We start from the raw sequence: 26791 nt of genomic DNA, 5'->3' as shown, positions 1-26791 counted from the left end.
TAGTTTCTTCAAACGTCTTGTCAAAACTAAGATAAGCCTGCATGATTCAAGCATCCAGAGAAATGGTTCAGTTTTCTTTATTATATCTTTGCCTTTAGGGTAGCCTACTATATGGCTCGTTTTTCATTTTCACTGTCATTTTCACTTGATTTGGGAAAATTGCCTCCAACTTTGCCTATCCCCCTAGGGTTTTGGTGAAATTCCGCCACTGCTACATGGCCCAAGAATTCATGGATGCAATTTAAGAACACCTAAGACACGATACCTGTGAGCTCGTTTTCAGACGCTAAGAATCTTATAGTCTTTTGGCATGAGGTGATACGACTCTTTTTGGTCTGTGGTGATTGTAACTACTCTGGATCCTGGAAGATTAAAAAAAATATTGGCCCATTTTCCGGTTGGCCGAATAGGTTTTCAGTTTGTCGCCCGTTTCCAAGTTATTTTTTCTGTGCATTGGGGTCATCTTGACCCAGGGACGTATGTTTATAAGTTTCAAGCTATAAAAAGACAAAACTCATCGGCTCTTTTTGGGATCTAGTTTTCTGGCGAACCAATATTTTTTCATTTTTTGTGCATTGGATTTTCCTTGTCCCAAGAAATTACTGATCAGTTTCATACTGACTGAAAATAAGTTATGTTACCTGGTTTTGGCTTCATTGTTGGGATAGGAGGCATGTCCCTATAACCTAAAAAAAACTGTTTTATATCAGCGTTCCATTAATCCTGTGACTTACGGATGTAGATTTCAAGTGGTTTGGAAAAAAAAAGTGGCCTGGTCCGTTTTTGAGCCCCATTTTGGGCAAACCAGTATTATTATTTTTTTTTTTTTTTGTACATTGAGACTTAGCGGTATAGGTTCCAAATCAATCAGAGCCCAAAAGTCTTGTGGCACAGAGCCTACTACCCTCTTCCTCCCCACAAAATTGGGGTCCAAAAGACTGGAGTCCTGTCATGGGCCTTAACATTTGGGAGTCATTAGATTTTTTCAAGTTTTGTTTTTAGTATTTGGGTCCCTAGTCCCAATATTCTGTGAAAAGAAGTTTCGAGCAAATAAAGAAAATAGTTTTTGGGCCCTTATAAAGGACTCCAAGCCCTCAACCTAAATTTCTTTTGTACACAAGGATCCCCTCGGGTTAGGAACCTGTGGTTTAAGCATCAAGCTAATTGGAAAAGGAAATTGTTCTAGCTCTTTTTGCCCAATCTTTGGGCGAACAAATAAGTGTTTTTGTGTTATGGGATTGGCTTGGGACTAGGACTTACAGATATACGCTTCAAGCCGTTTAAAGAAAGTGTTTGGGTTCCCGTGGCCATAACCTATTTTTCTTGTAAACTAGGATTATATTGGCTCATGAACCTACAGATGTAAGATCAAGCTCCTTGGAAAGAAAGTTTTCGGCCCTTTCTTGGGGCCCAGTTTCAGGGAACTAAATATCAAAACGTTTTTTTTTTATATATATAAAGGATATATCAAATTGATACATTAATTGATATTTCTACATACTATCCCCCTCCATTCCACAAAAAATATGCTGTTTTCCTAGAACAGGGAACATTTCAAGCCAATTGAACATCCAAGATCAAAAGATGGCCGCTCTTTTGTACTATCCTCTGCTTCTAATCACTTTTGAGCCGTAAAGTGGGCACCAGAAGTTTCAATTACCAACTGAAGAAGGCTCCTTCCAGGTTTCTATAACCAACACATTAAGATGTAGGAAAATCAATCAAATAAAGAAATTAAACCTCAAGAATTTGCATATAGCGAATTTGTGACAGAAGAATATTGAAAACATCAATTATTGTCCATGGATAAATAGATGGCCTTCATGCAAGTATTCCAAATGTTTCCTATTTGCAAGATGAAAGACTGTTAGCAATGTAAAGCTAAGTAAAAAAAAAAAAAAATGATAATAGCAATAAACATAAGATATAATTCACACCATAAACCAGCTTCAAAGCTAAATTCGAAAAAACTTGAATTTTCATTATCAGCTTATCGAAGAAATAGAGCTTGTTGCAACCAATGTTGCCATAGCATATCGTAGCTAGGGTAAATAATGAATAGATGTTTGAGCAATAGTTTTTTTTTTGTTTATCTACTGGAAATTTAATTATAAGAATTTTTTTGAAAAACGGAACAATTTTCCGCTTTTTCTTATCAAAGATCGATGCACTATCACAGACTGCGTAGACTGGTTATTAAAAACCAGGAATAAGTTTTTAAGAATCTGTCTGTGAATAATTTATCTTTGTGGTTAAAGACTATGTGTATGGACTTCAAATTCTATCACTGTACATTTGTCAAGACTATGTATGTCATTTTGACTAGACTAGCCTAGTAGTAAAGTTAATAGCCAACGCTTCTTTTCTTACCTGAATAGTTGTGTACCATTTCTGAAGCGAAGGTAGATTTGTAGTGTTTTCTAAAAGTGGAACAACAGAATTTAGAAAAAACTGCATATCTGAGTGACAATTTTTATGTTTTAGTTCAGTCTTTGGGGATTGGTTCTATCCTATATAATCTGTTTGCTGATATGCCTATCGCATTTATAGCCTTAAAGTATTCAATATTCTATCAAAAATGCGTCTTTTTCAAACAGAATTTTTCATGAATTTGATGAATAGATTAGCGTACTCCTTGTCTGACTAGCAAAATAAAGCTGTTTAGTTTCTAAAATTTCGTGTTTCAATATAAAATAATCTTAAATTAGCGATTAATTAATTAAAAGATTGGACAATCGGATATCGGTTTTATACTCAATTCTTTAACTTTTAAGTCATTTGATTAGTCACAGGGGGTGAATTGATACCCCGGAGATATCTACTAGGCATATTAACTATCTAAGCTTTATAATCTAGAAGCAGCTCCAATACCAGGGAGTCAATCAATATTAGAGACAAAGTATATAACAGGAGTCAGGCGGCTACCCGATCTGTTATTAGTTAATCAGCGCTTAAATGCTCAGAGCAGTAGAATGACAAAAATCCCTACCCCTTCAAGAATCTAAAGAAACAGGTTCGAACTAATATTAAAAGAGACCCCTCCCCCCTTCAATATTAAGGGAGAGTCCCATATATATAGCTGTTGAGGGAGTCTAACTCTTTCTGTCAAAGCTCTTCGTCCACAAAATTCTCCACTTCACACCCCCGTCCGTTCAACGACTTCCTGGCAGTCAGAATAAATATATATCTGTACCCAAGGCGGAATGAACACATCGGGTTTTTAGTGATGATGTTAAGTCTAAGGTTTCAACATGATTGTCCTAAGGCAAAATCCTGTAAATGTAATTGTTATACATAATATGTTATTTCGACCAAAGCTGTTATTTAAGAGTTTTGAAGTGACTAAGTACAAATATCAGGCTTAAACAGCATCATTTTCGTTTTGAAATAGAACGCAACGTAAAGCCTCCATGTTTATAGCCCCGACTTTTAGGACCACTGGTTTGGTGCAATCACCCTGGAAGAGAAACAGAAAAGGATAAAATAATATTTTCAGAACGGTACCAATGGAAAGTGAAACTCCTAAATATAGGTACTTGTATTTACGACGAACTGATGGTGGTAGAATTCATTAAAAACCTTTTTTCCCCTGGCAGGTCTGTAGAATAACTTCATAGAAGGTATCTTTGGATCATGGTTGCAGCGATAGCTGCAGCATAGTGAAGAATGAACAACGGCCTATACTGACCAAAACTTTAAAAACGTGTTATAAAAGCAAAGTAAGATAAAATGGCCATTTGAAGCTGATTTAGAAATAGTAACTAATTTTCTTGCTGATATTAAAGCAATGGTTTATTGCAAAAACAATTTCACGGTAATTTTGAGAAAAACAACCCAAAGCCCCTCAGAAATGCCGTCAAATTGAAATGGAAAGTACACTATTCGAATCATCATGTTCGAAAACTATGCACAGGGAGATCATACTATAACAAAGTAGCCTTTTCTGCCATTTTGTGCCCAAGAACGTTAATTTTATCCAAAGGAATCAAAATGCCAGGGAATAGAAATTTGACGTAGCCATTCAATTTTTTATGGTCTAAAACTCTAGGACAAAGTTTTAAGCCCGCCATCTTAAAAAGTTTCTCCATAGTATGCAGATCAAGGTTCATAGTTGGACGTGATTGCTGCAGTGAGCTCCGTGTTTATTCATAAGTCGTCAGCTGGTAATACCATGGATTTCAATGATGATGCCACAGTGGCTGTTGATAAACTCTCAGCAGATGATGATCTTTGTAACTAATAAAAAAATCATGCCACAGTAAAGTAATGTTATTTGCCTTTTTTTTTGCCACAAAACATCGATTTTTACCCGAAGAGGGTCAAAATGACGGGGACTGCAAATTCTAAAATAGCCAATTAGTTTTTCACGGTCCTCGGGGGTGTAAACCCATTCGATTGTCCCCGAATGGGGAGGGAGGATGTCATAAGTAATGATTTAAAGGAAGCACGGACTTCTTGGAAAGGTGTAAAGAGGAAGGCTTTGAATGGATTGGGATGGAGGAGGAGCGTGTGTAGCTGCGTTGGCCTTAGGTGGCTTGGTGCTGCAGTGAGTTGTTAGTATTACGAGGCGTGTTTTTTTTTAAATTAAGGTTCATTTGATCAAAAGTACACAACGAATGATTATTCAAAAAATGTAAAATTATTTTCGAAAAGTACATACTTTCTCTATTTTACTGCATAGTTGCCAAGTTTGTTGTAACACTTATCATAACTCTCAACTAATTTTGAAATAACCTCTGTATAAAAGCTTGCCGCCTGTTCCGCCAACCAGAAATTCACTTCCGTTTTTACATCGTCATGATCATTGATCATAACGATTGCCACTGAGGTGTTGCTTGAGGTGGAGAAACGGCTGGTAATCACTCAGTGCAAGATCAGGACTGTATTGTAGGTGATCTAAAACTTCCCAGCCAAAACTGTCCAACAAATGACGGGTCTGACCAGCAGTGTGAGGTTTTGCATTGTCATAAAGAAGGACAATTTCCTTTGTCAGCATGCCAAGTTTTTTATTTTTTTAATCGCTCTGCGGAGCTTTCTGAGGATTAGACAGTATGCTTCTGCGTTGATAGTGGTTCCTCCGTTGCATGAAGTCGACCAAAAAAAAAACACCATGCCTATTCCCAAACACCGACGCCATGATTTTGCGCTTGGAGAGACGATGTTCGGCCTTCAAATTTTCAGGGGAGTGTGTGTATTTCCATTCCATGTTCTGTTGCCTCGATTTAGGCGTGATATGTGAAACCCAGGTTTCGTCTCCAGTTCAACCGGTTGCCTCCTCAGTGGCAACCGTTAAAAAGTGACCACGACGTACAACAGCGGTGAACTCTTGGTTATTGGAGCCGGCGGCAAGTTTTTACAGAGACTTTACTTTAAATTAGTTGAGAGGTATGATAAAAGACTATTTTATAAGGTTCACAGCAGTCTCTCACTGGCCATGAATTTAATTATAAAGTTTAGGGGATACTTGTGTAGTATCCAGTACACACTTGAGAAGTGAAGTTAGGTTAAGCATAATGAAATATACCAAAATATGACGAAAATACAATTCTTTAGTAACAACATTATGGAAACTACAACAAAGAACTATGGTAGAGAGGGGGGGGCGCACAGAATGCATTATATTAAATACACAACATAACCTACTCCAACCAAAATACAAGTCCTGTATATTAAATATTTAATAAAAATATACCTAAAACGTAGATTTCAACTGAGGCTTACCTAATTTTCTTCGAGCACTGACTGGTATAAACCGGTTATTGTCTGATCTGCAGATTCAAATTCGCGAGTGCGTACTGGAAAAGACACAAGTACCATTTAGGGAAATGTCTCGAGTCGTTTGATTTGAACCAATGTTGCCGATATGTGTTGCATAAATTGTAAAGCAATAATTTGTGTTCGTTTTAAGTCTCATCTTCGCTTTTTACTTCAATCAGGAACATTGAAAGCATAGCAAACATAGAGATAACAACAATTAATGAATATATAAATCTTGTATGAATAAATAATTTATAAATAAATGAATAAATAAATCTTAAAACGGGTAAAATCAAACTGAATATTCAGGTCAAACTTAAAACGCACAGAAATTACTACAAACAGGAGTTTGCCTTTTATTGAATTTATCATTTGCCTTTTATTGAAAACTATATGTATCTTAAACTCTATGCTTTCGTTTTTCAAAACATCGACGACAAATAAATAGAAAATCATTATAATAATTACGATGACTGGAAAGAACTAATAAAAATAAACAGAATATTTGATATATAATGCATTAATTCCTGGAAACTCAGCAGTTCAATATTTTATTTCACCTTAATTTCTTTGTTTATTTTGCAATGTTGCAAATACAAAAGAAAGTATTTGGAATATATTTAGTTTCCAGAAAAGCGCAAAGGACGCAACATACCCTTTTCTCAAATCTCAAAGTTTTTGTTGAATGCATTTGGGGAAAAAGGACGTGGGAGGGGGCTGGTTGCTTCCCGGTCACTTTTGATTGTTAAAAAGGGCACTAGAACTTCCTTTTTCCAATTGAATGAGCCCCCTCCAAAGTTTGTGCGACTACCCCTTCCATAAGAAACATTACATGTTAACAATGGGCAACTGGCATTAATTACAGTCCTTGACCCGGGTTCCGCAGGGGGCTTTGTCATCCCCAGAGGCATTGTTATTTGATTTTTGACTATTCTGAACAAAATGGTCATCCCAAAATTTTGATTGGAAGAATTTGGGGAGAATAGGCGTAAGGGCGAGGGGGCTGCTTGCCATCCAATCACCTTTGACTGTTTAAAAGGCTACTAGAACACTTTCAATTTTAATCGCATGGGCCCGTTGCCTCTGATACCGTCCTTTATGGAACTGAAGAACATTAAGCGAATTTTAGATTCGCTAGGACATGTATAGCTAATACAATTTACAAAAATATATTTTATTACTATTGTAATTTTTCTGTGCATTACAGCAAAAAAAAAATCCCATTTAAAATATTACTCCATAAGAGAATACATTGTCGTTATTGTTTCTTCTTAGTCTTCAGCATTTTAGCAGGACTCAAATCATGTTCTAAAAAAGTGTAAAAAACGAGAAACAGAACTGAGCAATAAAGTCAAGATTTGGTAATAAACAAAAATAAAAAAAAAGTATAAAGTAAATGTTGGAAGATTGATTGTATATAAAATTCTATTAAATAATATTGGAAAAACTTTGGAAAAGATGAAGAAGAAGTTTTCAAAGTACTTGAAAAAAGTTAGTTTTTAAAAATTAATTTTTGTGTTTTTGGAGATTTTTTAAAGCTGGAATAGCAGCCAAATTGTCATTAATTTTGTAAATGGATTCATAAGGTTAATCATTTAAATGTTTGACAACCTAAGGTCTTTCGAGCTGGAAAATGAAGCATAAAATATAAAATTAATTGCCTTTGCCCTGACAAATCAATTCAAGTTTTTACCCTAAATGAGTCTATGGTTGTTTCAACCAGAAACAATAAAGAAGAGACAACTGCGAAACCTCAAAGTGAAAACATTTTCGAAAGTTTTTAGGCTCTTGCTTGAAAGGATTATAAATTTCTTTTCGTAATAAGCTTTTACTATTCAGATTAATTGAAATAATAGTTATAGTTTCTGAATCAGGTGTAAACGGTAATTTTTCTCACTAGACAGCTCTTTTTTTTTAAAGCGTGTTTTTAAACTTCCGACTGCTATAGGCTATGGTTTTCTCTTTTGTGGGCTGCTTAAGGGGCTGAGAGGGGTAGCACTGAAAAGAAAGGATTATAAGCCTCTGGTTATCATTTTTCGACTAATTGAATGAGTATAGCACCCTTTCCATGCATTCCAACATTTCTACTCCAAAGATTACACCAAAAATGTTATTTTTGGTGCCACGTGACACTTTGTTATGGAGATATTGAGAGGAATTCAAAGAACACGTAGAGGTAATAAACAGTTTTAAATAAGCCATTGAGCGTCTCCATATAATGTAGCAGTAGCCTACTACTTCCACGATTTTTGAATCCTACCTGGGGGATGGAAGGGAGAGTACACAAGAGGGCAGTGGCGTCGTTTGGGGGGGGGATCTGCCCCCTAATAATTTGAAGAAAAACTATAATTCATTCAGTAACTTTAAAACTGTTGCTTTAAGTTAAATTAAGTAACCGTTTTTAATGTAAAAACATGAAAAATAGTGGTCCATTGCGCTTCCTCATTAATATTTATGTAAATATACCGCCTTGAAGTCTTATCATCAAGGAAATAGGTCTTCTACTTCTTATATAAGCTCAGAGTAACACCAACCAGGGAGAATTTTTCTCTGGTTGGCAGGTCTAATGCTTGAAATACATTATGGCGAGAAACAAGCAACTATTTTCAATATATGAATCAGACTATGATATGTTAATCTTGCGTTTTAGGCTAGATCAAGCAATTATTTGATACTTTGTCTGGGCTATCCCATAAGGCAGTGACAAAGGAATTCAGACCTACAGAGATCTAAGAGCCTAAGACGCTGAGTCACTGGAGGGGGGAGTATTTGCCTCCTGGATTTTCCCCCCATTCCCTGATTTCAGAAATAAATTTGTATTTAGTATTTTCATGGAAAAAAGAAGAAAAATTGCCGCTCTCCTTAAATTTTTTATAAGTATAGAATTGAGGCGGTTGAGAAGGCAATATGTTAAAAAACAATTTTTAGACCTACTTTATAATGTGTAGAATATTTGTAGTTAACACATTTTGACTGCAGCTGACTATAGTCTACCCCCCCCCCTCTAGTATGCAAATATATAACCCAAATTACATGTTTCCCGTGTATTTTGCCATGCGTCATTCTTGTTTTAACCCATGAATTAGATTAAAAAGGTATTAAATATTTAAGATATTAAATATAAATATTAGATAAAAAAGCAAGTTTTTTAACAAAAGTACACGTTTTGGGTGTCATATGGCATTTTATGATTGCCTTCACAGCTCAGAATTAGGAAATAATTGTGGTTTTAAAGGTCCTGAATTGCCCCAGAAACGTAAAGTTTTGGTGAAATTTAGGTAGGGGTACAATAGTTTCATACGAGACAGCGCAAGAGTTTTTAAAAAGTACAGTCTTGTATCCTGTTTTTTGATATTATAACTACAGAGATTGAAAGTAGGCTAAAAGAGAAACATTTTGGACTTTTTGAACAACTTAAGTGTGATGCTTGGTGCAAACAAAATGAACAAAGACAGTGTAGTCCTAATTTTAATGTGTAAATACTTTAAGCTCGAGTTTGAACGCTGTACGTCTGAGCTAGTGTTTTTACGGGGTTGAAGATATAAAAAACGAAAACATTTCAGAAAGAGCATCTGTTTTTGCTGAAAAATGCCTGAAATGTGTGTTTCCTCTGATATTTGATCTATTTGAACAGTACTTTACACTTCCTATGAATCCTTCGTAGTGTGAAAGACCTTTTTATTGTTTTTTATTGTTTTAAAAAGTAGAGTTGCGAGAAAGAATCAAACTTTAGCGCAAGGAGCGGGGTGTCGAGGAGGAAAAGCCCCTTTCATATACGGAGTAATTTCTGTTCGTTTTAAGTTTTAATGTCGCTCCTTACTTTCATTTCAAAAAACTTGTTTTTTTATTTAATTTCTGAAAGTTTTGAATTAATGCATGTCTGATTTTGGCTCTCCGGACATAAATTATTAAAATGAAATTTGTATATTAATTCTTTTTTTTGGCTAAATGGCTTTCTCTTAGTTTTGATCAGATGATTTTGAGAAATAAAGGGTGGCGAAGGAGGCCTAGTTACCCTCCAATTTTTCGGTTACTTAAAAAGGCAACTAGATCTTTTAATTTTTAACGAATGTTTTTATTAGTAAAAAATATACGTAACTTAAGACTTAACTTACGTAAGAAACTTTTATATTCTTATATTTTTGATTATATATATGGGGGGGGGGGGGTTCCGTCCCCTCGTTAATACCTCGTTCTTCACACTAGATCTCGTTTTGTCCCAATTCTTTAAGAATGACCCCTGAATCAGAAAGGCCGTAGAATAAATAGTTGAAATTACTTAAAAAAATTTTTAGCATAAAGAGCGAAGTATTTATCTGCTCCTAAATACCTCGCTCATTATGCTAAAGTATTTTTAGAACCCCTCATATGCGTAATAATCTCTGTTCGTTTTAAGTTTTAATGCTTCTCCTTACTTTCAATTGAAAAAACTTTTTCATGTTTATATTTTCATTGTTTTTTTTAATAGTAATGCTAGAAAATCCTACGCCCTTTTCATTGAATTTCTCTTCCCCCATGAAATAATCCTCCGAGGAAAAGATCCTCCCATATAGCCCCCTCCACTAAACCCCACACCCAAACCAAAAAAATCCCCCTGATAACGTCGGTACACTACCCAGTAACCATTACTGTATGTAAACATTGGTCAAAGTTTGTAACTTGCAGCCCCTCCCCCAGGGACTGTGGGGAGTAAGTCATCCCCAAAGACATAGTTATTATGGTTTTCGACTATGCGGAACAAAATGGCTATCTCAAAATTTTGATCCGTTTACTTTGGGGAAAAAATGAGCGTGGGAGGGGGCCTAGGTGCCCTCCAATTTTTTTGGTCACTTAAAAAGGGCACTAGAACTTTTCATTTCTGTTAGAATGCGCCCTCTTGCAACACTCTAGGACCACTTGGTCGATACGATGATGCCTGGGAAAAAAAAAACAAACAAATAAACACGCACCCGTGATTTGTCTTCTGGCAAAAAATACGAAATTCCACATTTTTGTAGATTGGACCTTGAAATTCTTTCTATAGGGTTCTCTGATACGCTGAATGCGATGATGTGATTTTCGTTAAGATCCTATGACTTTTAGGGGGTGTTACCCCCTATTTTCCAAAATAAGGCAAATTTTCTCAGGCTCGTAACTTTTGATGACAAAGACTAAATTTGATGAAACTTATATATTTAAAATCAGCATAAAAATCCGATTCTTTTGATATATCTTTTAGCATCGCAGTTCCGTTTTTTAGAGTTTCGTTTAATATTGAGCCGGGTCGCTCCTTACTACAGTTCGTTACCACGAACTGTTTGATCTTCGATGGCTGAAGACGTACAGCCGTAACACCACGGGGCAAGAAATATTACCTTTGCTTGCACTGTGTCGTTAATTGGAAGAGAAAACATAGACGACTACAATTTTCGTAACAAGTCTGTGTGAATTGTAAGTTTATTTTACATGTACATTCGTCTAACTTTGAAATATCATAAGATTCGTATTGCAATATAATATTAGACTTGGAATTATATGTAATAAAACTTGGAATTATCCTGTTGCTTTTGCTTTATGTGACCCGCTTATTTCAATGGTTTTTATTAATGTAAAGCAGCGAACACACTACTAAATCAATTTAATAAAAATTCATAAATAATATTTCAATGAGTCACGCTTAGTAAAAGTTTAGCACAACAAATTTAATCTTAAAGAGTCAAAATCTATTCAAAATTGGGTGCAAGTGAATAGCACAATACACGGGGCTCTTAGAATGGTGCTTGGTTCATCTCTAAGATAGAAACTCCTTTGCTGGGATGGGAGGTTGAGGAAGTAAACTGAGGATAGGTTCTGCAACATTAGTGGTGAAGTCTGCTGAAAAAGGCCGAATTAGATGACATTTACTTTAGTCAAAACAAAAGCTTTTTAAAACTATACTACTGTCACCTGTGGGAGCTCATTGCTGATAATCTTAGTAAAAACTTGATCACCAGTACTTAATTTTATCGTTTAGTTAATGTGTGTTCATTGTCTATTATGTATTGTGTAATATTTTGAATTTAACGTAGTAGCGTCTTCGGTAAATGGTAACTTTTCTTCAGTAGCGCTCGAATACAATTCTTCTCCCCAATAAAAATGCTGGCTCTACGCCCCTGCAAGAGGGGGATTGCTATCTCAGGTTTTAAGTTTTCAAACATTGAGATTATGCGGCATTATTTCACGCTTCCTATCCATTCCAGATATGGCAGTAAAAATTTCTATTTTTGGTGCCGTATGGCACTTGATGGCGGCATTATTAGACAAATTTATAAATAGCCGTAGATTTAAAAATTAGCTTTTAGATGAGACGTTAAACAGCTCTCTATGATATCCCAGCAGCCTTCTAGTTCTGTTAGTCATTAGACGATTTATTAAAAATATTATTGGGCTGGTAAGGGGTATATGCAAGAGAGGGATTTTAAACATCGGGTTTGGTGTTTTCAACCATGGAAATTATGATGGTACCTTTTATATTCTTTCCGGTCATTTCTGTTAAAGCATGGCATCCTAAGTGCATTTTTCGGGGGAGAGGGGATATTGCACTTTATGATGGTGTTTTTAACTATAAATTTATAGAAAGCGAATAGACATAAAAATTAGCTTTCAAATTAGCCTTAACAGCTCAAAAAAAGGAAGAAAAAACAGGTCATGTCAGTGCTACATATATAAAAAAAACAACAACATATTTTGCCTATTGTTCAAGGTGGATGGGGGGGCACTAATTTTTCTCTACGGGATTTTCGACAATTATGACTCCAATGCTGTACTTTACATTTCAATCTTACACCATTTTGAGAGGTTTCAGGCTCGTTTTCTTTAAATCTGTTTTCAAAATGACATTTATTATTAAGATTAATCCAAGCATTAGTTTCCATTCCTGAACCAGCTACAAATAGGTGTTTTTTTTCACTAGGTAGTTCTTTTTTAAACACATTTTTAAGCTTTTGATTACTCTGGGCGTGATTCCCTCTTTGCTAAGTTTCAGGTATCGCTTCGACCATGATAGAGATTTGTATTTTGGCTCTGTCTTATATATTTTGTTTCTTTGTTTGGCTTTTCTTCTTTGCTAATTTTTTACTTTTGTCTTGGATTTTTCACACTTTCTGTTGTAGTCTTGGGATGGTCCTGAAACTTCCAGATTTTAATTTTGTCTCCACCATCACGATGAAGTATTTCTGTTTTTATCTGTACAATAGAAAGGTAGTGAAGTATTTCAGGTTTCGGGTTTCGTTTCTTGGTTGCTTTATTTTTCGGTTTTTGGTATGGCTTGTGAGCTCGCTGGAATATTTTTTTTTTTTCATTTTTTGATAAGTCACTTTCACTCTTTTTCGATTTAGAGATCATTTCGCAGTGAAATGATCTCTGCTTGGCAATACGGAACCTCAGGTTCATTCCCAGCTGCCACAATGTTGGGTTTGGGTGACAGGTTTGTTTCCCGTTGCTACCTGCTCCTCTAAAACAAACCTGGCAACCGAAACGTTGACAATTGTTGACGCCCTATGCACCACTAATGACTGTTACGAATTTTTTTCCTTATCCTTTTATCCGCTACCCCCCTCCCCCCGAAAAAAGGGGGGTATGTGCCTGTAGTGATTTGCGTGCGCCTGTGTATGCGCCTGTAGCATTTGTATGTAGTGATTTAACTGAATGATTTATTTTATTACTGAATGAAAATGTGCCTTATTTTGGAAAATAGGGGGAAACATCCTCTAAAAGTCATAGAATCTTAACGAAAATCACACCATCGCATTCGGCGTATTAGAGAACCCTGTATCAAAAATTTCAAGCTCCTATCTACAAAAATGTGGAATTTCGTATTTTTTGCCAGTAGACAAATCACGAGTGCGTGTTTATTTGTTTGTTTTTTCCCCAGGGGTCATCGTATCGACCAAGTGGTCCTAGAGTGTCGCAAGAGGGCTCATTCTAACGGAAATGAAAAGTTAAAGTGCCCTTTTTAAGTGACCAAAAAATTGGAGGGCACCTAAGCCCCCTCCCGCGCTCATATTTTTCCCAAAGTCACCGGATCAAAATTCTGAGATAGTCAGTTTACTCAGCAGAGTCGAAAAACCTAATAACTGTGTCTTTCGGGACGACTTACTCTCCCACAGTCCCCGTGGGAGGGGCTGCAACTTACAAACCTTGACCAGTGTTTACATATAGTAACGGTTATTGGGAATTATACAGACTCTTTCAGGGGGATTTTTTTGGTTGGGGAGGGGTTGAAGGGAGGGGGTTATGCCGGGGAGAACTTTCCATGGAGGAATTTGTCATGGGGAAAGAAAATTTCCATGAAGGGGGCGCAGGATTTTTTTTAACTTGTTAAAGAACAATGAAAAAATAAATATGAAGAAGGTTTTTTCAAGTGAAATTAAGGAACAGCATTAAAAGTTAAATCGAACAGAAACTATTACACATATGATGGATTTACCTCCTCCTAATACCTTGCTCTTTACGCTAAAGTGATTTTAATAATTTCAACTATTTATTCTACGGCCTTTGTGATTCAGGAGTCATTATTAAGGAATTGGAACAAAATTTAAGCTTTAGTGTAAAGAGCGACGTATTGACGAGGGGGGGCTCATATACGTGATAAAAACATACGAATATAGAAGTTCGTTACGTAAGTTAATTCGTAAGTTACGTAAATTTTATTAATACAAACGTTCGTAAGAAATTAAAAGTTTTAGTTGCCTTTTAAATAACCAAAAAATTGGAGGGTAACTAAGCCTACTCCTTCGCTCCTTTTTTCTCAAAATCGTCTGGTCAAAACTAAAAGAAAGCCATTTAGCCACAAAAATAAATTGATAAGTAAATTTTGTTTTAATTATTCATGTGCGGAGAGGCAAAATCAAAACATGCATTAATTCAAAAACGTTCAGAAATTAAATAAAAAAACAAGTTTTTTTAACTGAAAGTAAGGAGCGATATTAAAACTTAAAACGAACAGAAATTACTCCGTATGTGAAAGGGGCTGCTCCCTCCTCAACACGCCGCTCTTTACGCTAAAGTTTTTTACCGTTTTAAAAAGTAGAGTTGAGAGAAAGAGTCAAACTTTGGAGTAAAGAGCGAGGCGTTCAGGAGGGAACAGCCCCTTTCACATACGGAGTAATTTTTGTTCGTTTTAAGTTTTAATATCGCTCCTTACTTTCAGTTAAAAAAACTCAAGTTCAGCAATCCCATAACGAGTGAATGATTAGTTGTAATGGGATTCAAAAAGTGCTTTTGAACGCAATTTGACAATTATAGTTGCTCTTTGAACGCCAAAAATTACGAAAGTCAATTACAAAAATCGTATTGAATGCAGGGCAGATGCTTCTTCCCTATATTCGCAGGTATCGCATAATCTATATTCGCAGGTGGGACACAGGGTCACAACTACAATGGCGCGTAACTAATATGGCGCGTAACGACTTACGCGCGCCGGGGGGGGGGGCTTGGGGCGTGCGCCACCCCAACAGCTAGTCTATTATACCAAATAAAGTCGAGAAGTTTGCTGAATGTAAGATCTGAGAAAGCCAGTTTCATAGCCAGTTAACCACCAAGACATATGACGGGTGACAGAATGCACTAGACTTGTATAATTTGGGCTACTTATTTTCACAATAGGGGGGTGGGGTTAAGATTAGATTAGGTGAGGTTACCCCCCCCCCCCCTAATATGAAAATATATAGTCCAAGTTATATTATGATATAAACTAAAATATTATATCTCATTATCTTTTGGTACATCTCATTATGATTAACCTAACTTCACTCCTTGAGTGTGTTTGGTATAATACCATAAGTATCAATTTTTTTTAACGAATCGATCGAAAATTTCTCATTATGTAAGTTGAGCAAGGTCATGTTTGTTGTCCTTCGTGACGCGTTTCGGAGAAACTTGATTTTACGTCACTAACTATTATCTGTTTATGTTCTTGAACCGTTATATGAAGGGGTGCGAATAGCATTGACATCAACAGCTGGTGTCGGTAATACGCAATAGTAGTTCTAAATTTTCAGATTGTTCTGAAAATTTAGAAAAATCTTGCGAATCGGTTTAGCTAAGACGTTATTGTTTTTTTTTTTTTTTTTTTTCTTTGTCCCAAGGTATAAGATGACTGGCACCTGAATATGTTTATATGACGTTCTGTTGGATCTTCTGCCAATGGTTGTCGGCCATGCTGTACGCATTAGTGAAGTCTGTGAACTCACTAGACATTTATTTATGTTTAGACTCTCATCTTAGATTAAATAAAAAAACAAGTTTTTTTATGGAAAATAAGGAGCGACATTAAAACTTAAAACGAATAGAAATTATTTCGTACATGAAAGGGGCTGCTTCCTCATTAACGCCCCGCTCTTTACGCTAAAGTTTGCGTAAAGAGCTTTAAAAAACTTTAGCGTAAAGAGCGGGGCGTTGATGAGGAAGCAGCCCCTTTCATGTACGAAGTAATTTCTGTTCGTTTTAAGTTTTAATGTCGCTCTTTACTTTCCGTTAAAAAAACTGGTGTTCTTTATTTACTTTCTGAAGGTTTTTGAATCAATGCATATTTTGATTTTGGCTCTCCGCAGATGAATAATTAAAACGAAATTTGCATGTTTTTTTTGGCAAAATGGATTTCTCATAGTTTTGATCGAATGATTTTGAAAAAAGGAGCGGAGGAGGAGGCCTAGTTACCCTCCGAATTTTTGGCTACTTAAAAAGGCAACTTGAACTTTTAATTTTTTACGAATGTTTTTATTAGTAAAAGATATACGTAACTTACAAATTAGCTTACGTAAAAAAACTTCTGTATTCTCATGTTTTTATTACGTATATGAGGGGGTTCACCCCTCGTCAGTACCTCGCTCTTTACATTAAAGCTTTAATGTTGTCCCAGTTTCTTGAGAATGACCTCTGAATCACAAAAGCCGTAGAATAAATAGTTGAAATTACTAAAAATACTTTAGCGTAAAGAGCGAGGTATTAGAAGGAGGTGAGCCCATCATATGCGTAATAATTTCAGTTCGTTTTAAGTTTTAATGCTGCTCCTTATTTTCAGTTGAAAGAACTTTTCATATTTATTTTTTCATTTTTTTTAAATAATGCTAGAAAATCCTGCGCTCCCATCATGGAAATTTTCTTCCCCATGACAAATTCCTCCAAGGAAAGTTCCCCTCTTCTCACCCCCCCAACCAAAAAATACATCTGAAGACGTCCACCTCGAAAAAAAAAATCATCTATACGTGTCTGTTATGGAGAGGTAATACACTTGCCGGTATTGCCCTTTAGGCAGCAGCACATTTCAACAGCGTATTTAGTCTGGTTTTCTTTATAAAAGAAAACATTGTTTTCATTACTGAAAACGCTGCACAAAATAAGAATAACAAAAACAAAATCTAAAAACAAAATTCTAAAAACAAAAGGAAGTCTTTGAGCCTGAAAATAGAGAAAGACTACAGTGGGCAACAAGAAAGACCAAAAACTACTACACAGATGGGCAACAAGCCCATATGACAGTAAAGGTAGATATGAATCAATATAAAGAGCAGGAACTGACAACTTCCATGCCTTCTCAAGACCAGAACATATTTTGCGCTTTACTAAAAAACAAGATACTTCTGAACTGTTTTCACGTATTTGACTTTAACAAATAAAAAATCATTAAAACTTTTAAGGAATAAATATCAGTAATTAAACTGACAGTCTGTGGTCTTCTTTTCTTTTTTTTTAGTAAAGTGCAAATCATGTCCTGGTCTTGAGAAGGCATTGGGGTTGTCAACCCTACTCGTCTTAAATTTGTTCGTTTACAGTTTGACTCGGTTATTTATTGTATTTCTGTTTGTTTTGGGTTTCATTCATTTATTGATGATGATTTCTGGTAGTTTTATGCTTGAAAGATTATTTGACTTTATTTCTGCTCATTTATGATTTAACGGAGCTCTTTACTTTTCATTGAAAAGCTTGTTTTGTGGAAAAAGTTTTTAAAATTAATCAATATAAAGAGCAAAAGCTCTCTTTTCTCGATCGTCAAATCTTCAACTTTGTTATCTTAAATAAGTTCTATTTTCCATAACCACGAACAAGAAATAAAAATCTCCAACCTATCATTCAAGTCTCGGGTCATTCAAAACGGGCATATAAAGCTTATGAAGCTCAGAGGATACCAATATGAAAGAAAGAGAAGGTGGCATATTAACATCAGGGAATTTTCAGCAAGCATTCTAGAAAAAAAAGCTAGCTGAAAAAAAATGCTTTAAACCTCTAATTCCTAAAGGTTGGCTCAGTTAGAATTCGATGATTCCCAGAGGTCGCACCAAAGGAAGAAATGTTGTGATATTTGTTCTTGAAATAGTAGACGCTAATCTTTATAAATTAGATACGAAACATGGAATCCAAAATAAACGTTATACTAAGGAGCCAATTAATATGAAACAATTCCAATTTGTAATGCAGTTTATTTATGCCGAAGAAATTCCTCAGTTGAATATCTAAGCCTTGCCCCCGGAATTTCTAAAATTTCTAAACTTTTTTGGCCCTCCATTCAAAGTATCCTTTTCCTTCTGTTATGGATCCCTCCACCCGCCGAAACTTTCCTGCGTCCATGTCTTTATCCTACTGTCCTTTTTTTTTTTTTTTTTTTTTTTTTTTTTTTTTTTTTTTTTTTTTTTTTGTTTTTTTTTGGAACGTACCCAAGTGGAATGGCCTCGTACCAAATTTTTGAAATTGACCTAATTTAAGTTGCCTTATTGAGAAGTGAGGATTTTGAGTGGGTCGTAGGTGGGGAGTTGTGTTTTCACTCTGTAGAACAAATCATATTTAGATTAGAATTTCAATTCTTTCTTTGTCACATGTTCTCTGCCAATCAATAACGAATCTCAATCAATAACACAATACAGGACTAAAGGAAAGAATTAAAGTCCTGAAAGAAGAATTAAGATAAAGGTTCCTGAAGCTATCGCTGAAATTAAATCGTTTTCTATCCATTGTAATTTTCTCAGGTGAAAATAAAGCCAAGAATATTTGGCTTGCTTAGTTTGAAAGAAGGGAATATACTTAGAGAACCATTGGCCTCGCTTAAGCAGGACCTGACATACCTGATAACCTGACATACGCTTAAGCAGGGGCGTATTATCTATGGGACAAAGGCGGGACAAATACCCCTCACAGACCCTGGTTTGCCCCTATACCCATGTTCCTCCTCATTTGAAATTTAGTTTCTTCAAAAATCTTGTCTAAACTAAGATAAGCCTTCATAATTCAAGCATCCACAGAAACGGGCCAGTTTTCTTTAGTACATTTTTACCTTTATGGTACTTTATGGCTCATTTTTCAGTTTTCAGTGTCATTTTTAATTGATTCGGGAAAATTAGCTCCAACTTTGAACGCCCCCTCCCCCTGGACTTTGACGAAACTACGCCACTGTGCGTAAGGATTAGTTTGCTAAATACGTGACAAAATTAAATAAATGGAATTAAAGCACACTTTTTAACACGGAAATATAGGACCGCAACTTTTCTTTCTCTCTGTTTTCATCTTTATCATTCATGTACTTTCAAAGGAATCTCCTTTGATCTTTCCTGACGGAATGCACGTGAGAAGGTTCTCATGTCACTCAATCCCTGTTTAACTCAACCTTCCTTCAATTCTACCCTCGTTCAAGTCAACCATCATTCAACTCAACCCCATGTAACTCACCAGCATTCAACTCTACCCCATGCAACTCACCCCCCGTTCAACTGAACCTCTGTTTGACTGAACACGCATTTAACTCAACTCCTGTGTAATTCAACCCTCATTCAACTTCACTTAATCCAATCCCTTACAACTCACCCCCGTTTAGTTCAACCTCCATGCAACTTAACCTCATTCAAGTCAACTCCCGTTTGACTCAATCCCAAATTAATTCAACCCCTGCAACATTATAGGTTGAACTGGAGGTTATACCGGGGTTGAATTAAATAAGGACTGAATTGCGCTGGGGTTGAGCTGAATGGGGTTGATTACCAGCTGTTGCTCTTCTGTAGTAACGGCTCTTTCACACTAAATAACATGAAAAAAACTTCGTTTTCTTAAAGAGTTAAAGAGGCTGCGTCCCAAAGTCGAACCTTAAAACGTACAGGAATTACGAGAGGCAGTTGGTCAAACCCCCCGCTTTTAAAGACTCTTTTGTACAGGTTTTTGTTGTGGGGGGCTGCCGCCCCCCTAACCCCGCGCTCTTGGCTTCGGAAAGGCCCTCTTTTAATTAACAAAACAAAAAACCTGTACAAAAGAGTCTTTAAAAGCGGGGGGTTTGGGGGGTGGAAGCCCCCCAACTGCCTCTCCTAATTCCTGTACGTTTTGAGGTTCGACTTTGGGACGCAGCCTCTTTAACTCTTTAAGAAAACGAAGTTTTTTTCATATTATTTCTGTACGTTTTTCTACAATCCATGGTGGATGTAATTTAATAATTCCTGTACTCCTCGTACAGGAATTAGGACTGCCTCTCCTAATTCCTGTACGTTTTAAGGTTCGACTTTGGGACGCAGCCTCTTTAACTCTTTAAGAAAACGGAGTTTTTTTAATATTTTGTGAAAAAAACCGCCCGATAAGGGACTTGAACCCTTGACCTTAGGATTAAAAGTCCCACGCTCTACCGACTGTGCTAACCGGGCATGTTTTAAGTCGAAATACCTGCATGTGTATAAATATAACTTTTAAGAGTTTCAAAAATTAACATGGGCTCTTATGGGGAAATGGGATTTTCTAAGCTAGAAAATCGGGGGGTTAAGATTTTCCGACGAAACTTTCCAGGAAAATTACTCGGAGAATTCTACGTCGAATGAGTCTTCGTACACCCAGATCCGATGTCGGCTGTGACCTGTCGAGGAAAAAAAAGAAAATGAAATTTAATGTCTATGCGTGGTTTCTGGAAAACAGGGAAGGAGTTATCGGATCGAGCTGAAATTTCGCGGATAAGCTCCTGGGCCCTAGGGGACCTTAACTTGTGAATTCGATCGGACAACGTCAAAGCCCGATCGGACAACGTCAAAGGGGGGGGGGGTTGGTGGGTCGAAAATTTCGGCCAGATTTTCCCCATGAAGGAAAAGTCGGAGGGGGATGAAATTTGGCAGGTTTCTTAGTTGGAGCTCGGGCTACGAAATGCATCCCTCCCCATCCCTCTGCGACCACTGGAATCGAAGATCGCTTAACATTGTCGTGGCTCGCCTCTTTAAAGAGGCACGAGTGTGCCTCCTTGAAATTGCAGAACCTTTTACACCACCATAATATAAGAATTTATGATAAGGTGTGTAATTTCATAGAACAAATTATGTTTGCAATTTAGGCAATGCCAAGAGGACTCTAGCTCTACTTAGAATTATATGCCCGTAATATTGTTATGCATAGTTTTACTGCTGATGATGAACACTGTATATGTGTTTGAAATATCCAGTTAAATAATTTTATATCTATTCACTGTCAATAAAAAGGTTTCATCCCTATTTTGAACTGTTTTACTTTTGTCAAAATGTTTTCTAGCTTTTTTTGTGTGTGTGTGTTAGTGCTATTGCGAGATTTAGTTCTGAACTAACATTCATTCAGTGAACATCTGTATTTGCACTATGGAATTTTCAGCCGGATTAACTGTGACAAGTAAATTCTTTGATATTTTTTCAATGAATTCGGAATCATAGCATCATTTTTGCGAGCACTGTACAAAATTGGATGTGAATTATCTTGGGCGTTCGTTTATCTATTTTTTGAAAATCATAAACATTATTGAATACAAATATGGTTAAGGAAAGCGATCAAGACAAAGTGATTTAGAGGATTCAAAAGGATCCACGGAGTCGACTTATAATATCTCAAAGTTAGATAAAATCCTTGAAATAGTCGAAGAAACTAAGAATGATGTCTTAGAAATAAAAATGGAAATTGTTAACATTAAATCTGGTTTAGAGAGGCTAAAATCTCGCGTGGAAGATCTAGAATTAGCAAGAACGGCCTAAGAAAATGAATTATCTAGTATCAAGCAGGAAATATCGGCATTACGAAACCCGTGTGAGTTATTGAGGTGTAATTCCTTCTTCTTTTTCTCTCTCTATTGTTAAAGGAGACAAAACGAGTTGCCTCCTTGTCTCCTTTGTATAAGATTTATGTATATCGTTTCTGGTTTAATAAAGTCAAGTCAAGTATTTTCACACCAGACATTATTGAGAAGTGAGTTTTTTCTTACCGTTTGTATTTAATTTTTCCTTTCCTAAATATGTTTTTGTTTAATTGAGTTTAGTTCTTTTTTTTGTTGATAAAGGCTTCCGAACGTGAAGCCGAAACAATCGGACGTTTGTCATTTTACTGATTTTTTTTTTGTTATTTTTCACTGTCTTATTTGAAATATTAAATTAAAAAAGAATTTTTTTTAACTGAAAGCAAGGAGCACATTAAAACTTGAAACGAACAGGAATTACTTCGTATATGAAAGGGGCTGCTCCCTCCTCACGCTCCGCTCTGTACGCTAGAGTTTGACTCTTTCTCTCAACTCTACTTTTTAAACAGTAAAAAACTTTAGCGTAAAGACCGGGGCGTTAAGGAGGGAGCAGCCCCTTTCATATACGAAGGAATTTCTGTTCGTTTTAAGTTTTAAATGTCGCTCTTTACTTTCAGTAAAAAAAAAACTTGTTTTTCTTATTTAATTTCTGAACGTTTTTGAATCAATGCAAGTTTTGATTTTGGCTCTCCGCATATGAATAATTAAAACAAAATTCGATATATATTATTTTGGCCAAATGGCTTCCTCATAGTTTCGATCGAATGAGTTTGAGAAAACAGGAGCGGGAGAGGAGGCCTAGTTGCCTTCCCATTTTTTGATTACTTAAAAAGGCAACTAGAACTTTTAATTTTTTACAAACGTTTTTACTGGTAAAAGATATACGTAGCTTGCGAATTAGCTTACGTAACGAACTTCTGTATTCGCATGTTTTTATCTATATATGTAAAAACAAGTTGTTTGTTTGTCCGTTGACTGACGTCATGTTTGTGTGTCGACTGACGTCATGTTTGTCGACTGACGTTATTATAAGGATTGAGCATTATGCCGTCATGAAGTTTTTTGTCGACTGACGTCATGTTTGTTGACTGACGAAATTACAGACCGGGACACCGGGACACAAATGACGACCGGGACACTCAAAGAGAAATTAAAGACTGGGACACCGGGACACAAATAACAACCGGGACACAGGGAATATAAATGACGACCGGGACACAGGGACACAACTACAACGGGGACGCTGGGGGCACAGGGGGGATATATAAATGACGACCGGGAAACAGGGAATGTTCGATTAGCAATCACCATCAACAAAGCTCAAGGGCAATCATTATAATAATGAGGTATAGATCTGAATACGGATGGTTTTTCCCATGGACAATTATACGTTTGGGACACAGGAACACAACTACAAGGCGCGAAAAAAGCTAAAAAAAGAAAACTTAAAAAAACTTAAAAAAAGGAAAAAAATAAAAAAAGGTAAAAAACTAAAAAGAAAAAAACACCGGGGCACAAATGACGACCGGGAAACAGGAATATAAATGACGAACGGGACACAGGGACACAACTACAACGGGGACGCCGGGGGGCACAGGGGGATATATAAATGACGACGTGGACACAGGGAATGTTCGATTAGCAATCACCATCAACAAAGCTCAAGGGCAATCATTAGAATAATGCGGTATAGATCTGAATACGGATTGTTTTTCCCATGGACAATTATATATTGTATGTTCAAGAGTCGGTAAACCTGACAATCTATTTATATGCACAGACAATGAAACAGCGAAGTATGTTGTATATTTGCAAGTTTTACGTAGTTAAAAACATATATATATATATATATATATATATATATATATATATATATATATATATATATATATATATATATATATATATATATATATATATATACTAGCTGTTGGGGTGGCGCTTCGCGTCACCCCAACACCTAGTTGGTGGGGCGCTTCGCGCCCCCCCCAAGCCCCCCCGCGCGCGTAAGTCGTTACGCGCCATATTAGTTACGCGCCATTGTAGTTGTGTCCCTGTGTCCCATTTGTGAATAGAGATAGATATAAATATATGTTTTTAACTACGTAAAACATGCGAATATACAACATTCTTCGCTGTCCCATTGTCTGTGCATACAAATAGATTGTCAGGTTTACTGACTCTTGAACATGCAACATATAATTGTCCATGGGAAAAACAATCCGTCTTCATATCTATACCTCATTATTCTAATGATGTGTCCCTGTGTCCTGGTCGTCATTTATATTCCCTGTGTCCCGGTCGTCATTTGTGTCCCGGTCTGTAATTTCTATTCGAACAATCCCTGTGTCCCGGTCGTCATTTATATATCCTGCCTGTGCCCCCGGCTTTGTCCCGGTCGTCATTTATATTCCCTTTGTCCCGGTCGTGATTTGTGTCTGGGTGTCCCAGTGTGTAATTTCTCTTTGAGGTTCCCGGTCGTCACTTATATTCCCTCTGTCTCAGTCGTCATTTGTGTCCCGGTCTGTAATTTCTCTTTGAGTGTTTTTTCTTTTTAGTTTTTTTTTAGTTTTTTATCTTTTTTCTTTTTTCAGTTTTCTTTTTCTTCTTTATTTTTCAGCGTCACTATGAAGTACATATCGACGAACCTTTGTTTTAACTTAAATCTGGTAGGAATTGATGATCTGACGACAACTAATTTCATGACGTCAGCCGAAACATGACGTCACCTGATCCACAGATCCACAGACAGACAGACAACTTATTTTTATATATTTAGATATATATATATATATATATATATATATATATATATATATATATATATATATATATATATATATATATATATATATATATATATATATATATATATATATTCACAGGTGGGACACCGGGACACAACTACAATGGCGCGTAGCGACTTACGCGCGCGGGGGGATGGGGGGTTGCGAAGCGCCCCTACCAACTAGGTGTTGGGGTGGCACGAAGCGCCACCACAACAGCTAGTTATGTATATAAGGGGGTTCACCCCCTCGTCTGTACCTCGCTCTTTACATTAAAGCTTAAATTTTGTCGCAATTCCTTAAGAATAACCCCTGAATCATAGTTATAAGTTGTTTTGACTATACTGAATAAAATGGCTATCTCTGAATTTTGATCCGGTGAATTTGGGAAAATAATTAGCGTGGGAGGAGTCCTAGGTGCCCTCCAATTTTTTGGTCACTTAAAAAAAGCACTAGAACTTTTCATTTCCGTTAGAATGAGCCCTCTCGCAACATTCTAGGACCACTGGGTCGAAATGATCACCCCTGCGAAAAAAAAACAAAAAAGACAAATAACAAATAAACACGCATTGGTGATCTGCCTTCTGGCAAAAAATATAAAATTCCACATTTTTATAGATAGGAGCTTGAAACTTCTACAGTAGGGCTCTCTGATACGCTGAATCTGATTGTGTGATTTTCGTTAAGATTCTATGACCTAGGGGGATGTTTCCCACTATTTTATAAAATAAGGCAAATTTTCTCAAGTTCATAACTTTTGATGGGTAAGAGTAAACTTGATGAAACTTTTATATTTGAAATCATTATTACAATGCAATTCTTTTGATGTAGCTATTGGTATCAAAATTTCGTCTTATAGAGTTTTGGTTACTATTGAGCCGGGTTGCTCCCTACTGCAGTTTTTACCACGAACTGTTTGATTTTACCCTTTTTTATATTTTCCTATGGTTTTATTTGTATATGGCATGGTGGCGTGGTGTAAGAAATTATTTAAATGTGAAGGGTTATGTGTAACTTAACATAACTGCTTAGCATTGAAAACTATGGTTGGTGTGTAAAAGGCGCTTAACAATTGGCTATGGAAAGTGTTTCCTAAAAAATCTCACGTTTATTCTTCATGATTAAAAACAGAAATATAAAACCAGTTAACATGTCAATTCTATTTTTGGATTTGGTGCCTGGACTCCTGGCGCTGAAAAAAAATATTGTGTCAAATCTATGATGCCATGTCTGAAACTGTATGAAATAATTAACACTAATGTAGTGTTCGCCATCTAAACTCCCAGCAGTCTTCATATAAAAGGTTTAATTGAACTACTTACTCCAATAAGTCCTCCCAAATCATACTAGATTGTCCGGTCACTACACTTGCTTAAGAATTGTTTGACTCAGACGAATCAAACAGTTCGTGGTAACGAACTGTAGTAAGGAGCGACCCGGCTCAATAGTAACCAAAATTCTAAAAAATGGAATTTTTATACCAATAGCTACATCAAAAGAATCGAATTTTAATGCTGGTTTTAAATATATAAGTTTCATCAAGTTTAGTCTTACCCATCAAAAAGAGCCTGAGAAAATTTGCGTTATTTTAGAAAATACACCCCCCTAAAAGTCATAGAATCTTAACGAAAATCACACCATCAGATTCAGCGTATCAAAGAACTATATTGAAGAAGTTTCAAGCTCCTATCTGCAAAAATGTGGAATTTTGTATTTTTTGCCAGAAGGCAGATCACGGATACGTGTTTTTTTTTTTTTTTCAGCAGTGATTGTATCGAGCCAGTTGTCCTAGAATGTTGCGAGAGGGCTCATTCTAACGGAAATGAAAAGTTCTAGTTCCCTTTTTAAGTGACCAAAAAAATTGGAGGGCACCTAGGCCCCCTCCCACGCTAATTATTTTCCCAAAGTCAACGGATCAAAATTCTGAGACAGCCATTTTATTCAGTGTAGTCGAAAAACCTTATAACTATGTCTTTGGGGACGACATACTCCCCCACAGTCCCCGTGGGAGGGGCTACAAGTTACAAACTTTGACTAGTGCTTACATATAGTAATGGTTATTGGGAAGTGTACAGGCGTTCTCAGGAGGATTGTTTGGTTGGAGGCAGGGGTTGAGAAGATGGGGATATGCTGGGGCAACTTTCCATCGAGGAATTTGTCATGGGGAAGAAAATTTCCATGAAGGGAGTGCTGGATTTACTAGCATTACTTAAAAAAAACAATCAAAAAATAAATATGAAAA

At 36.3% G+C, this 26791-nt stretch overlaps 1 protein-coding gene across 7 annotated transcripts in view; it reads left to right on the top strand.

The window, feature by feature from the left end:
• Positions 1 to 26791, top strand: part of LOC136041197 (CCAAT/enhancer-binding protein gamma-like) — a 238193-nt gene that overhangs the window by 127523 nt on the left and 83879 nt on the right. Inside the window, exon 1 of one of the 7 annotated variants that reach the window (XM_065725766.1) lies at positions 21340 to 21369. The exons of the other annotated variants lie outside the window; for them this stretch is intronic. The gene's annotated coding sequence lies outside the window, so the exon portion shown is untranslated. Of the gene's footprint in view, positions 1 to 21339; positions 21370 to 26791 lie in introns of those variants that run through there. 7 annotated transcript variants of the gene reach the window in all.

This window comes from Artemia franciscana, unplaced genomic scaffold (genome assembly GCF_032884065.1).
Source record: "Artemia franciscana unplaced genomic scaffold, ASM3288406v1 PGA_scaffold_1179, whole genome shotgun sequence".
NCBI lineage: Eukaryota > Metazoa > Arthropoda > Branchiopoda > Anostraca > Artemiidae > Artemia > Artemia franciscana.
This window is presented reverse-complemented; position numbering and strand designations above follow the sequence as displayed.